The 16,141-nt window shown below is 43.9% G+C and overlaps 1 protein-coding gene across 1 annotated transcript in view; it reads right to left on the minus strand.

Moving 5' to 3' along the window:
- jph3b (junctophilin 3b) overlaps nucleotides 1-16,141 on the minus strand; it is a 97,908-nt gene that overhangs the window by 22,700 nt on the left and 59,067 nt on the right. The gene's annotated exons all lie outside the window — the stretch shown is intronic.

A 16,141-nucleotide genomic window follows, 5' to 3' on the forward strand; every position in this document is an offset into this window, starting at 1 on the left:
TCAAGGGAAGATCAACCCAAAACATCGATCAGAGCTGGAATCGGATGAGAAATGAGAGAAGAGATATGATTCTAGTGAGAGGCCTGGAAAATTCATTAATTTGGCCTAATTAGTAACTCGTTAGCAAAAAATTTGACAAAACAACAACCAAGTTTTGTGCAGAGTGATGAGTTCTTTCAAACAAAACAATCGGAATCCATGGAGAACTGATCGAGGAGATACGATTTAACTGAACTGTGGATGACGGATGCCACGCCATGGAAGAGTTTGAAACCCATCAGTGCTAACGACAAACACTACGTTCACACTGCAGGCTGAAGTGACTCAAATCCGATTTTTTCACCCATACTGTATGTGACCTGTATCCGATCTTTTATTGACAATATGAACGACACAGATCCGATTTTTTCAAATCCGACCCAGGCCGTTTGGATATGTGGTCCTAATTCCGATTCCTATCCGATCTTTTCATATGCGACTTCAGTCTGAACCGCCAGGTCGCATTCATCCGACTTACACGTCATCAACAGGGCTGTAACGATATGCGTATCGAAATCGAAATCGCGATACGCAGAGCCACGATCCGTATCGCGATACAAGAAGGCAGAATCGCGGTACACCCTTTCAAACTTCTCCTCAGCCCAAAAACAGAGGCGCTTCCAAACTTCAATTTATGAATACTTTACTTTTTATTTAAATTACATTTTAAACTTACTTAAATTACTTTTATTTTTTATATCTATTAGTAAGGCGTTTTTTTCGCCGACCTGCGACAATCTTCTGCGAGTCACGCAACGTCCACACTCGCCACTGGCAGAGCATTCATTTCCTTTAAGCGGTCGCCATTCTGGTTGCGACGTGGGGAGCGAATCTGTAAACAAGCAGCTCATTGGCTGGCTAGGTGTGCCACAAGCCAATCACAATCACTTGACCAGAAAGGCATCATGCCTGCTTGGGCGGAAGCCTTCTGCGGCAGTTACATTTTGACACGCGAGCAATGTTTCACCATAAAAATTCCGTAATTTCCATCTGTTTTCCGCGATCACAGAAAATCATTGGCCCTATGAGAGTGAGACAGTGAGAGAGCCCCCCCCCCCAAAAAAAAAAATCTTCACGGATTTACACGATTTGGAAAAATGACTTTTTCAGAACCGAAAAAACCAGAGCTTCCGGCTCAACAGTATTATTTTGAGAAATAAAACAATCTTTGGATATACATTTGTTCATTTTTGCATACATATTACTCATTCTCTGCAGTGGTCTGAATTATCTGTTATTAAATAGTTAATGTAAGTAAGTAAATGTTAATAAGTCAAATTTACTACTTTAAAAAAACATTTTTAAAAAAAATCGTGGGCGTATCGAATCGTGGGTCAAAAATCGCGATACGAATCGAATCGTGAGTTGGGTGTATTGTTACAGCCCTAATCATCAACAAGCCACAAACGTCACTATTCTGCGCTGAAGTAGGCGGGGGGTCTCTGAAAAAAAGTTACAACAACATGGCTTTGATGTTCCTTTGAACGGAGGTTGCAGTCACTACGCCGCAGAACGCCTGAGCCAAAACCCTTGCCCTCTTCCTTCTCAACCTCCTCCTTAACATCAGGCTATTGTGCATGTTCTGGCTCCATCGCAACAACAACTGCATCATCGCCAGGTACTCCATGCTGGCTACTGTCATACACAGGAAACTTTAGGTTACTTCCGTAAACACTGGCCATGCTCACTGCGTGTGATGTCGTCGTATCCTGCAATGCGCATGCAGAACACTTTTAGGTCGCTTTTCGTTCATACTGAGGATCACATACAAGTCGCATATATTTGTTAATGTGAACGACCTCACAAAAAAATCGGATTTCACAAAAAAATTGGAATTGAGCATTAAGCCTTGCAGTGTGAACGTAGCGAAAGTGGCGTCTGAGTCGATTACAAACTGAACACATGGCGATATTTATGATTCGACAAAACAATTAATCCAATATTTCGATTTGTGTGACACCTAAAAGGTCTTTGTTAGCAGGTGACATGTCGCGAATGTCACTTATAGTTTGATTCTTGTAAGCATTCGCTACTTTTGTCACTCATGGGCGTGGTCTGTACAGCGCTTTTTAGTTCTGATGAGAAACTGAAGAATCTACATATGCAAAGCTAACTAATTAAGCACAAATTAAATAACACAGAAATCAGTCATTTGATTTGCATGTTAAATACTTGACTTCACGCTAGCTTCATTATCAGATTAGATTAGCAAAGCAAGCTACGTAACTGTATTAGCGACGTACAGTATAATCTCCAGAAGCACCAGCGATCTCTGCTACTCCCTTCCAAGCTTTATTTTTCTTCGTAATGTCTCTAATTGCAGATAACGCAGACCACGGTGCGCAAAGATCGAGCCGAGGAATCATTCGCTTGGATTTGTCGCTTTACAACATCATCAAGTTTGCACAGAATTGAGGAAAATATCAAACTAAACATCACTCCTGGGCCCCCAGCTGCAGTTTGTGTCCGAGTGGAGATTCCCATGTTCTCCCCGTGTCGTGTCTGGGTTTCCTCTGGGTTCTCTGGTTTCCTCCAACTTCCTAAAAACATGAGGATGATTGGCAACACTAAATTTCCCCACAGTGTGCGACTCCAGTGTGTGTTCATTCCCATGATGTGCTCCGGATCCTTGTCTTTGACCAGGATGACACGCTTACTGAAGATCAGATGAATAAATGATCCAAGACATTGAGAACCTTTTTTCTACCCTTTTATCATTTGTATCTGCCATTTTTCTCCTGCAGATGCCTCAAAAACGATTTCAGGATCTAGATATAAATCCAATAATACGTGTATTTCCTGACGGAGTAATTTTATACCTTGTAACGTCTCTGTTAGAATCCCTAGCTGAAAGAAAGAAAGAACAAAGAAAAACGTCCATTTTGTGTGTAACAGGAGGTAAAATAATCATCTGATGCTTTATTCTGAGCTGTTGAAATGTATTTGTCTTGTCCAATCCCAGATCAATTCTCATTCCTTGTTAGTACTATCAACTCCACACTTCTTCTCCGAGTCCTGCTTCTCCCCTCAGGACACCTGTATCCACTGCAGAGATTTCAGGAGCTTAGAACCTAACCCTTTCAACGTTACTAAACCATATCTTTCTGAGCTAATTGCTTGTCACTGTGGTAGTGCCCCCAAGGGGACGTCTTCTGGAACTCTAGTTAGAGTATCTAGAGGACGTAGTGCAACTTGTAAAACTCGTTTAAAGTACATAATTAAACCTTAAGGACCACTGAGAGACTTTTGAGAGGTCTCTGTAGGGAACAGAGCTCGAGGGGACGTGTCGTCTCTGGGCAAATTGATAATGATGAAATAGACGACGAAACCTCAGGTGGATCCTTCAGCCGAACAAGCTTCGGGCCTCAGGTCGAAATTGCGCAAGTCGATATTCAGACCTCAGACATAACCACAGATTTAGAGGCGGAGTAGTCGGTTTAAAGTATCCAAGCGTAAAAAATCCCACCTCTTCACTTCAGCACTCTCTCAAAGCCATTTCTCCAAAGCACATGAACGCGCACCGCCTGACTACTGCTGAAGGAGAGGAGTGAAGCGCATCGTTGTCATATCCAACGAACAAAGCAAACCAGAAAATTCTCTCTCTCTTTCAGTTTTTGCCATTGTTGAAAAGCCGTACTGATGTTCGCTCTGGTTTGACGTCACACTTTTGCTGCCTCACGGGCTCATCAGAAGGTCCTACTTGTGAAGTCAGAATTACGAGTATGTCATGTTCAAGTGCGTTCTTTTAAGAGCAAAATTAAAAATGGTGGATGCCAGATTCCTTCTCACTTGTTTCTTGAGGAAATCCGATATTGTTTCCATAACACTCATGTTAAACAGCGTTGTTCTATATCGAGTAAAGTGTACACAGATGACCGATTCGATTACGTACACAAGCAACAGCTAATGATTGTTGCATTGCTAAAAAGAAACAATTACATACCATCCATTACTGAAACTGTCCTCTTCTCCACCATGTTGAAAGGTTGAAGGTCATACCAACTCAGGAACTCGGGTATGAAATTTTTTTTCTCCAAAGTTCAGGGACAGATCCAGCCCAGGAATCTGACAGATGCACATTTGCAGAAATCCTTTCACTAATTTTACCAGATCGCTATGGATCTTCACAGGGGCGTTGAGCACGCCGAGCCCTTTCTGAAAAGGGCAGCCACAGCCTACTATGACCGCAGCTCGGCCCGTTATTCGCCCCCGAATCCCCTGCGTGAGCGTGGCTTGCCGAAAACTTTAATATACGCCCTGGCTCCAGCCGCGTGCACATGCAGGGATTTAAACATTCATAACTCAGCCATAGCCCCGCCTGACTTTACAGGCATCTCCCTCTCTCCGAGACCTTTCGAAACAGCCCAGGCATGGCCCACTATGGCCGCGGCTCAGCCCGTTATTCATTCCCGTACCCCCCGCGCGAGCGCAGTTCACCAAAAACTTTAATATGAGCCCTGGCTCCAGCCACGCGCACATGCAGGGATTTAAACATTCATAACTCGGCCACTGAAAGTCGTAGCCCTGCCAGAAATTATAGGCACCTCCCTCTCTCAGAGACCTTTCGAAACAGCCCAGCCACCGCCTGCTATGACAGCGGCTCGAGCCATTATTCGTCCCCTAATCCCCTGTGCGATTGCGGCTTGCCGAAAACTTTAATATGAGCCCTGGCTCCAGCTGTGAGCACATGCAGGGATTTAACAATTCATAACTCGGCTATTGAAAGTCATAGCCCCGCAAAAATTACAGGCACCTCCCTCTCCCCGAGACCTTTCGAAACAGCCCAGCCACAGCCTGCTACGACAGTGGCTCAGCCTGTTATTCGCCCCTGAAGCCCCTGTGTGAGCACGACTCACCAAAAACTTTAATATGAACCCTGGCTCCAGCTGTGAGCACACGCAGGGATTTAACAATTCATAACTCGGCCACCGAAAGTCCTCGCCCCATCAAACTTTACAGGCATCTCCCTCTCCCCGAGACCTTTCGAAACAGCCCAGGCATGGCCTGCTAAGACTGTGGCTCAGCCTGTTATTAGCTGCGAATTTCAAATTTCTACCTCTTTCTGGAGCATTTTATTGGTTTGACCTAGATTCTTTGTCTCAGGCCATGCTGTACAAAGCATCGTGAGAATGCAGGTAATTAGGTCGGGTCAGCATCACCGCTTACCACAGGTGCTCAGATCCTGAACCATTGGTCTGTCGGTTGGGTGTGGCTATAACCCATATAGCTGGCTAGCGGTAAAGTAAACAAACGCCCTGCGAGTGATGCCAAGTGGTGCACATATGTTTCTGACTGATGCACGTACATCAGTAGCATCGGTCTGGATCTGTCCCTGAAAATTCCCACTTGAAATTATGAGTTGTCGCAGTGTTCATGTGCAATTTTCAAGTCGGTAACTCGTATTTACCATAATTCTGATCACATGTGAACACAGCATTCATCCAACTCCTTTTTTGTAGTCACCTTTTCGACTTCAGTCGTTCTTTTCTTGTTGTGTTCAGCAGTGCAAGCCGTTGTAGGTATAACTTTAGGCGTAACTGGAAATCTTGTGCGACTAGCTCACTAGATTTAGCAGTAAGTCTGCCGAGCCTTGTGGAAGACCTCGGTCACATGCAATGAGTGCGTGGGTAACGTGCGTGCAGGTAGACAGGCGGGTAGGCCATCCACTTTATTTTAGCATCTTATGTATTCGTTGGTATCAGGATGTAAAGAGAACTTCAAGAAATATAACAAAAATGTTATATTCAGAAGTTATGTGAGTTACACGTGTGGGCGGAGTTTGTAAAAAAAAAAGAGGTGTGTCTCAGTTACGTGTGATTTTCTTGCGTGATCTCAGCTCGAGTGAGGAACAGTATTAAGTCCAGCGCCACCATCTGGTATTTTGACATAATCACAATATTCTCCTCTGAAATTTATATTTTGATTGGAAAACACTACGGAATGTAATTTGAGGACAAAAATAAATATGTAAATACATCAATATACATCATACTTATTCAGATTATTCAATAATTCTTAGTATTATCTAATTCAAGTTGTTTTTTTTCACACAGAGGAGACACATCTTAGGCCCTGTCCACACGGCAACAGATTCAGGTGAATCTGATAAAATTGTTTATCGTTTCGGCCTGGCGTCCACACGGCACCGGCGTTTTGGGTGCCCCAAAACGAAATCTTTTGAGAACGGGTTCCAGAGTGGAAAAATCTGGCAACGGCGCCTTTGCGAAGTCGTCTGGATGAGTAGAACGGATTTGTTTACGATGACGTCACAACCACATGACTGTCAGTGCTTCACGCCGGGTAGAAGTGTAACGAACTCGATGCGAGTTGTCAACAAATCCTATAACTTGGTTCATGAAACGCGCTTACAAAATATTTTCACTATGGTGCAAATTGAGAGAGAGAGTGAGAGAATAGCCCTTAGGGCAGAGTCTTTAGTCCAAACACTGCGGAAGCAGTACCAAACCACGCACCGCCCGTGCGCTTTCCAAAAACAAAAACAATCCCGCCAGCAAAAATAGGAAAAAAAAAAAAAGGAGCGATCTCATCTCTTCAGATGTTGGTTTAAGTCCGACAATACATTCCTCAGAAAGGGCGTAGAAGAACAAAGTAATCCATCAACGTGTAGCATTCAATTTATTCCGGACCATTAAAGAATTCTGGAGGATATCAGAATGTTGGTGTACCGGCTTCCATCTACCCCCGTTCATTCCTCTTTCCGCGTCTTTCATTTTACGCTACTGATTAATAATCAAAACTTTATGTGGCTGATGCTACAGAAGAAGGGGTTTATGCGCATGCGTCTACTTCTATTGTTCTGGTGTCTCCGATGGGACTGTCTTACAGCGCACGTAGAGGTGTGGCATGTGTATTGCATCGTTTTCAGCAAGCGTTGCTTTGCCATATGAACCTGATATTTTACTGATCCGTTGCCCATGTGGACGCGATATTTAAAAAAAAAATCTTGTTGCCGTTGTCGTGTGGATGTAGCCTTAGAGATGTCGCTTATCACGAGGAGTGAATTTTCTACGTAATAAAAGTACTTAAAGTTTCTCTGTAAGTGTCGCAGATGAGCGCTTGGTCAGATTAACCTTCAAACTAAAAGCAAATTAAAAGTGGGATGAAATCCCCGACACCGTGTGCACGTGTTGGGTTCATGACCTCGTTTTAGTGCCTTATGGCTTCATTATTTATTATTCGTGCACAAGAATAACTGTGGGAGCGTGATGTGTAAAAATAAACTGCAGGATAAAAGGATGTGCTGGATCAAGTGCTGTTCTACGCACTGCTTCTGTACGGAGTGTGGAAGCCATTTTGTAAAATGAAAGCAGTGATGATTACAGCGAGGACGAATCATACACAGTATACTCGACTCCTATTTATCAGTTTGTTTCTCCATCTTCTCATTCATTTATCATCATATTAATCATTTTATTTTAAATTATCTCTTGCTTTTATGTAAAGGGAAAAATGAGATGTATTTTTTTCAGTATGCGTTGAAAGGTGAGTGTTTGTGTTTAAAGGCCGTGGCACTGAAACTCCGTCTCAGACGCCTCGACTGAAGAGAATCTGGGAACCTCAGAGGTGTGAACGACACACAGGTTCCCTTAATAATCCGTACAGAGAGCCGTGACACTCCACTGAAGCATGAACACAGCCTGGGTCTGAACACCGGGGTTCTGAACTTCCCAAACATTTTATTCATGCGACTTTTGAACTTCAAACCTTGGCTGTGTTTCTCCGGGTGGTAAATTCTGGATGAACCGAACTGGGGTTTGTTTTTTGCATGCTTTAAAAATCAAGAACCAAACTTTCGGTTTAATTCTGTGATAAAACCAAAGAAAGTTGTGCTAATTACTCAGGCTCTTAATAACACAAATATTATAAAAGCTCAGAGGAAAATAAATAAATAAATGCATAATGAACAATTTAATACATTACATTTTTCATTCATGCTATCACTTACACACACACGGGAGAGAGAGAGAGAGAGAGAGAGATGGACTGAGAGAGAGAGACAGACAGACAGAGAGAGAGAGAGAGAGAGAGATGGACTGAGAGAGAGAGACAGACAGACAGACAGACAGAGAGAGAGAGAGATGGACTGAGAGAGAGAGAGAGAGAGAGAGAGAGACAGACAGACAGAGAGAGAGAGAGAGAGATGGACTGAGAGAGACAGACAGACAGACAGAGAGAGAGAGAGAGATTGAGAGGGAGACAGACAGAGAAAGAGAGAGACAGAAAGACAGACAGAGAGAGGCAGACAGACAGACAGAGAGGGAGAGAGAGAGAAACAAAGAGAGACAGACAGAGAGAGAGAAACAAAGAGAGACAGAGAGTGAGACAGACAGAGAGAGAGACACAGACAGACAGACAGACAGACAGACAGAGATTGAGAGGGAGAGAGAGAGACAGACAGAGAGAGAAACAGAGAAAGCGAGAGAGACAAACAGAGAAAGAGGCAGACAAACAGAGACAGGCAGACAGACAGAGAGGAAGAGAGAGAGACAGACAGAGAGGGAGAGAGAGAGAAACAAAGAGACAAAGAGACAGACAGAGAGAGAGAAACAAAGAGAGACAGAGAGCGAGACAGACAGACAGAGAGACAGACAGACAGACAGAGACTGAGAGGGAGAGAGACAGACAGACAGAGAGAGAAACAGAGAAAGCGAGAGAGACAAACAGAGAAAGAGACAGACAGGCAGACAGAAACAGAGAGAAAGACAGACAGATAGACAGACAGAGAGGAAGAGAGAGAGACACAGAGAGACAGACAAACAGAGAGAGACTGAGAGAGAGAGAGACAGACAGACAGACAGAGACAGACAGAGAGAAACACAGAGACAGACAGTCAGAGAGAGAGCGAGAGAGAGAGAGTAAAATGAGTTTCCGGGTCGTTTGCGGTGATGTGTGATGTATTTACTGTGTCTCTCCTCAGGATGTGTGTACAGTGCGTTTATTTATTGAGGTGTGAGTCATGTTTGATTACAGAGTCCCGAGTCGCCTGAGCATGACGAGAAAAAACACTGTTCATACAAACTTTCCTGAGGAGAACGCTGTTTATCTGTGTGCTGTACTTTATAAACAACTCCACACATAACGGGTCGGGATCCCTGAGCAAAAGGGCTTCGATCCGATCAGTACTGTTTATACTGGGGAATTTAAACTGTGTAATGAAGTGTGTGTGTGTGTGTGTGTGTGTGTGTGTTATTCTGTAAGGATCCGGGGTGAAAGGGCCGGAGCACGGCTCAGCAGCGAACAGATCAGCGGGGTTAGCATGTAATCGCTCGCGCTAAAACGAGGTCAATGCGATTTGAAGGGTGAGCGATGATCTGGATATAGCGCATGCAAACCTCTGCACATTTACACTCGACTGACACGACACGCCGTTTACACCACAGCAGCGCTGCTCAGTTCTCCATCCTGATTCGCCACAAGCTGGTGATTAACTTTCCAGAACCAGACTTTAACTTGGTCTAATACGTTATCGTTTCCGTAGTAACGGCTCATTTGCAGGGACTCGGACAGCCGTCGTGCCACGAAAACGAATTAACAAAACTGTTGAAATAGTTAAAATTTTTCGTCTTATAAGGAGATGAAACATTTATGGATGGAAGGAAGGAAGGAAGGAAGGAAGGAGTCTCCAGTGTCAGAGGGAAAGCTGTAACTTTAAGTTTTCTGAAATCTTCAGGAAGGACGAGTTTACGCTTCTTTGCGTTTTCTCAGTAATGCAACAAGCAGCGGTTTTTATTTTTTGGTCTTTTTAACTTCCAGAGAAAAAAACAGAGGCTGTGAGGGAGCGACTGTTTATAGCTGCTCAGCTCTGTGACATTAAATGCAGCTCCAGTTTATACAGACAAGAAAATTAAATAAATTAAATAAATTAAAAACTGTAATCATTGGGAAATTGCTGTGGAATACAAAGAATAAAACACTTGGGTGTGGACATGCTGTTACAGGAAAACGAGACCGTCAGTGTCGGTGTACGGTAGCTCACTCCGGCCACGAGAAATCAAATCTGGGTAGAAGCTATCGCTCCCCAGGCAGACCGACCTTCCTGGCAAAAAGAATAAAAAACGGTGAAGAATTGAGAGATGAGAAGTGATTTTCGTGAAATGTGGACGACGCCGGACAGACGGCAGGACAACACATGACGGCGTAAACTCATCACCTGCCGGCTGGATGAGCTAATAATCAGCTTCAATGCTGCGTTCCATTTTCCTCAGAAGCTGGAAGTTGGAGCTGGGAATGATGTCACACCTGAGTCGACCACATTCCAGTACAAGTCGGAAAACCAATACCAGAAATCATCGATACCAGAAATTCAAACAGTGCAGCAACATGTCCACAGATAGACGCTGGACAGTTCAGTGTGGATGACTGATTTAACGAGACACAAATAAGACCGCAATGCTAATAAACAGTATTCTATCCCCGATCACTGGTTATGGGCAATCACACGCTCTGATTGGCTACTCTACTACTAGGATATCAGCTCATATACCATGAGTAGAGAAAAACAAAATGGCGGAGTGTGTTGCTGAACCAGCCGAGGATGAAATAAAAACTCTACTCAAAAACAAAACCACAAAAATGCAAAAAAGCAAAAACTCGGTGCTACGTGCCTCGTCGGCTATCAGCTCATGTACGACTCGATTTCGTGGAATAACTGGTAAATATATTACTACAGCTTTCAGTGCTGTTGATGTGCAGAGCTTGCATTTTGAAGTCAGGGATGGTCAAGTTCCTCGGACTTTCCGACTTCAGGGGCGCTCCAGTTGACCGGAAACTCGAAAATCCCAACTTCACAGTACAAATGAAACGCACAACAACTCCTCCTTTGTGATTTTATTCGTACAGAACAACATGGAGTGTAATATCCCTGGGAAATGTTAGCATGCAGCTAGTCGGCTAGTCAACAGCATGTAAACTAGCATGCATTTCGGAGTGATTTTTTTTTTCAATCAGCATCTTTATTTTCTTTGCAATTTATTTACAAACACCCAAACTTGTAGAAATATAAGGTTACCATGACAACCAGAGTTTTCCCAACCCTTTCCAAGTCACATGATTGGTTCAAACCATTGAGGATATTAGTGACATCGCAAACTGTGCCCCGCCCCCAGAATGACTCAGAAGGAAAGTCCGTCTTAGATACAAGAACACTTTTGCTTTATGTAAAAAATTTGACCCGAACTTTATACTCAGAACAAACCTCTAAAGATGATGACACACAGGGCAACTTTTTGGGTAATTTTGCTGGCAACGGGCAACCAGGTGAGACACCGGGCAACAGACAACCAGATAAGAGCAACTCACACACACACACAAAAAAAAAATCATGAACTGCCCATCACTTTTAACTTGATGCAAGAGAGCTAACTTTATCCTGACACAGCGATAACTTTCAGCTAACTATGTTAGCAAAAACCACCGCTAGTTAGCTAAATCCTATTCGGTCTCTATGGAGCGGTAGTTATGGAGCTAACATCAGTTTACACTTAGCTGAAAAAAATTAATCGATGTCTTAATTCCAACTGGAGCATAAAAATAAATGTGTGTTGGATATACGAGTTGTCTCTCTTTCTTTTTCTTCGCTCCACTGCTGGAGACGCCGCCATCTTCATTGAAAATTTCAGAAGCTCTCACTCAGGTGGTCATGTGATTCGCCGCTAGCACTCTGATTGGATGATTTTAATAATACAAAGTTGTCCAAAACAATCAGATAGAAATGATGTTGCCCAGTCTCAGTGGGAAAGTGTCGAAGCACAACTGCCTGGTAACACTGCCCAGAAAGTTGCCCCGGGTATCATCAGCCTAAAAAGCCTTTGAAAAATGAGTGTAGATGAATATTCATAATGAAATTGTTATATTCACGTCCTGATATATCATCACACCATTAATTCACAGACATTTGTATTACAGGAATTCAAAAAATCTCGTGAAATGTTAAACAGAGAGAAAGAGGACTGTTTAGTCCTCCTTGCTTCAGGTCGCCAAACCCTGTTGGTGTCTCATCTCATCTCATTATCTGTAGCCGCTTTATCCTGTTCTACAGGGTCGCAGGCGAGCTGGATCCTATCCCAGCTGACTACGGGTGAAAGGCGGGGTTCACCCTGGACAAGTCGCCAGGTCATCACAGGGCTGACACATAGACACAGACAACCATTCACACTCACATTCACACCTACGCTCAATTTAGAGTCACCAGTTAACCTAACCTGCATGTCTTTGGACTGTGGGGGAAACCGGAGCACCCGGAGGAAACCCACGCGGACACGGGGAGAACATGCAAACTCCACACAGAAAGGCCCTCGCCGGCCACGGGGCTCGAACCCGGACCTTCTTGCTGTGAGGCGACAGCGCTAACCACTACACCACCGTGCCGCCCCCCGTTGGTGTATTGCAGAAATCTCTCTCCGTATCCGGTGTGGAACTTCCTCCTTCCTGACAACTAGCAACTTATTAGCAGTGACTCAAAAAAAATAAAATAAATAAATCAAAAGATGCTGGTGGGATTAGTGATGCTAAAACATCCATGCAGGGACGAAGCGAGACGAACACCATGCAGACGAAACAAAGCCTTGCTATTACACGACACAATCAGATTGAGTTCCGGCACACACACACTGAAGTATGTAACATACAGCTTTCTCGTGTGGTATAGATCGAATCCCTGCGATCACACACCAACACACAGTGTGCTGATACACCAGCGATCCACGCCATCCTCATTCAGCTCCATTTACCCACATCACACTCGCCAGACTTCAGAGATGGTACCTGTTGTAAACACGCACTGACCTCGTTATCTTAAGCTGTATTTATTAAAGACCCACTGACAGTCATTTCGTATTAATTTTTAAACAGACAATATATGACTCCAAAGATAAATTCTGGTTTTAATTCTTGGTTTAACTGTCCGTTTTAAACATCAGAAGTAATTTTAAATTTCGCGCAGGGAGATTGACCTGGATATGAACTGGGCTCGTTCAGAGATGCCGGAAGTGACGTCACATCAGTGTGTCGTTTTTGTTTACAAGTCACTATGTTGGTTCAGTTCTCACAAGTCTTGTGATATTGAGCTGTGGTTTTGTTGTGATTTCCTTGCGTGAAAAAGTTAAATGGCGTCTAACCGAAAAGGGATTATATGTGTGGCTTACGGGTGTTCTAACACCACGTCGGAAGGAGTGAAACTCCATTCCTTTGCTTGGAAAAAACACCCTGAAATAGCAAAAGAGTGGGAAAGAAACGTTTCTAAAACGCGTGCGAACTGGAAGTCAACAAAATGGTCACGTCTCTGTTCAGCACATTTCGAGGAGCACTGTTTCACTTTATCGTCCAGAACTCGAAGAACGTTTGATCCAACTTATCCACTGGTGTTGGAGGAGTCAGCTGTGCCGACGTTGTTTGACAGGCCCGGGCCGAATCAATCTGTCAAAAGAGAAACAGATGACCGCAGACCCCCCGAAGGGGCGGTCAAAAAGCGACAGTCCGGTGGTGCCTTTGCCAAAAGAGAACGAGCCAGGGTACGTGGCTATGTGTTGTTATTCAATACATGTATGTTGTTTAAAATTTGTTGTAACGTCACAAATGCGTCTTATACCATTGCATATTACTTATCAATAGGCCAAAGCAGCTAATACCAGTAATGTACAACAACTGAAAGGCCAATACCCTGTTTCATATATTTAGTTAGGATAATATACATGATATATGTGTGGAGTGATAGATATAAGATGTCATCCGGCATGTTTTTTCCTATACCATAAAAGAAAAAAAATTACAACAAATTCCTTTCATCACCCCCTCCTCCGTGTCTTATTATAGAAATCGAAATACTGACAGACTATAATATAATGCAACTTTCTTCAAATTAGACGCTCCAAGAAATAGAAGACTCAGAACCCAATGCCAGATCATGCAGAGGAGGTTATACCAAATATTGAATCTGAGGTTTGTCACAGACCATGCAGACATTGTTTTCAACTTCTACATGCCATGAAATTGTTCAAATGTTCTTTTGTCTCTTTATGTTATTCTTATTTTTCTATTGATGCCGACTGTGTTGGTTCAAACTGATACGGTAAAACGCCGAGTTTTGGATATTCTTCATAACACTCTTCTTCATGCTCTGAATCAGAAATATCCGCATATTCGCCACTGAAACTTGATGAAGAACAAGAGAAGTGATCGTCTTCGACATGAGCCATGTTTTGTTTTCATGCAATCCAGAACGACATACACTAATGTGACGTCACTTGCCCTAGCGGCAAAAACGGGCAAATGGCTCATGGCGCTTGTAGAAGCCGGGGCAAAAAACACAAAATCGGCTCTGAAATTCTTGATTTTCTACAAAGACGACCCTTTGTTCAAGTTGAGTTTTGGATATTTTATTTCACAATACAGCAATAAAACAATAATAAATACACATATTACGTGGTGTAAAAAGTTGTGTCAGTGGGTCTTTAACGCTTTTATAACATGTCACATTTTTATACCAGAGTGCTACTGAGTTCTCAAATCTGTGGTGGGGTTCCCAAAAGCCTCTTAGGCTACGTTCACACTGCAGGCTGAAGTGACTCAAATCCGATCTTTTCGCCCATATGTGACCTGTATCCGATCTTTTATTGACAATATGAACGACACAGATCCGATTTTTTCAAATCCGACCCAGGCCGTTTGGATATGTGGTCCTAATTCCGATCCCTATCCGCTCTTTTCATATGCGACTTCAGTCTGAACCGCCAGGTCGCATTCATCCGACTTACACGTCATCAACAAGCCACAAACGTCACTATTCTGCGCTGAAGTAGGCGGCGGGTCTCTCAAAAAAAGTTACAACAACATGGCGCATAATCACGGGCGCAGATAGAGGGGGGGACGAGTCATATTTAAATTCACCTCGTTCGGTCCCCCCCACTTATAGGGAGGAAAAAACGTCTATGCTGTCTTTCTTTGCATAAGGCAAACCTCACGGAAAAATCAAAAGACTAATTACCATTCGGTTTATTGAGGTGCACAGCAGTGTATACATAGTTGCAACAACTCACATAAAACAAAACAAAGACTGATATTCGGTTGGTTGAGCTGCGCAGACTGCACAGGTTGCGAGCTCGAGCTTGGTTGCTATGGTTACTAACAACAAGTTTGACAGGCATATCGGGATTGGGGTTGGTTTGCTGGCAGCTTTGTCCCCCCCAGTTTTTTGTCCCCCCCAGTTCAAAAAACGTATCTGCGCCCCTGCGCATGACATCAATGCGAGGGACGCTTCGGGCTGTGAAGGTTCTGAATCTTCTCAATGGAAGGACGCAGAGGTTAGGGAGCTGATTTCCATTTGGGGGGATGCAGCTATTCAAGCTAGATTGGATGAGTCATACCGCAACCGGGCGGTTTTACTTCCGTAAACACCGGCCATGCTCACTGCGTGTGACGTCGTCGTATCCTGCAATGCGCATGCGGAACACTTTTAGGTCGCTTTTCGTTCATACTGAGGATCACATACAAGTCGCATATATTTGTTAATGTGAACGACCTCACAAAAAAATTGGACTTCACAAAAAAATCGGAATTGAGCATTAAGCCTTGCAGTGTGAACGTAGCGTTAATGCTAAGAAGAAGAAGAGGAGGAGGAGGAAAACCTTTATTTGTCACATGCACACTTCAAGCACAGTGAGATTCATCCTCTGCATTTAACCCATCTGAAGCAGTGAACACACACACACACCCAGAGCAGTGGGCAGCCACACCAGAGCGCCCGGGGAGCAGTCAGGGGTTCGGTACCTCGCTCAAGGGCACCTCAGCCCAAGGCCGCCCCACGTCAACCTAACTGCATGTCTTTGGACTGTGGGGGAAACCGGAGCACCCGGAGGAAACCCACGCAGACACGGGGAGAACATGCAAACTCCGCACAGAAAGGCCCTCGCCGGCTGCTGGGTTCAAACCCGGAACCTTCTTACCGTGAGGCGACAGCGCTAACCACTACACCACCGTGCCTCTGCGTTAAGAGCATCTTAACTAGGAGAGAGAGTGTTCATTTTGCTGCTTGCTCTACCATTTAACAATGATCTTTATTAATTTTCCATAACAGCAGCTCACAGGT

Source organism: Neoarius graeffei, chromosome 8 (assembly GCF_027579695.1).
Source record: "Neoarius graeffei isolate fNeoGra1 chromosome 8, fNeoGra1.pri, whole genome shotgun sequence".
Taxonomy (NCBI): Eukaryota; Metazoa; Chordata; class Actinopteri; order Siluriformes; family Ariidae; genus Neoarius; species Neoarius graeffei.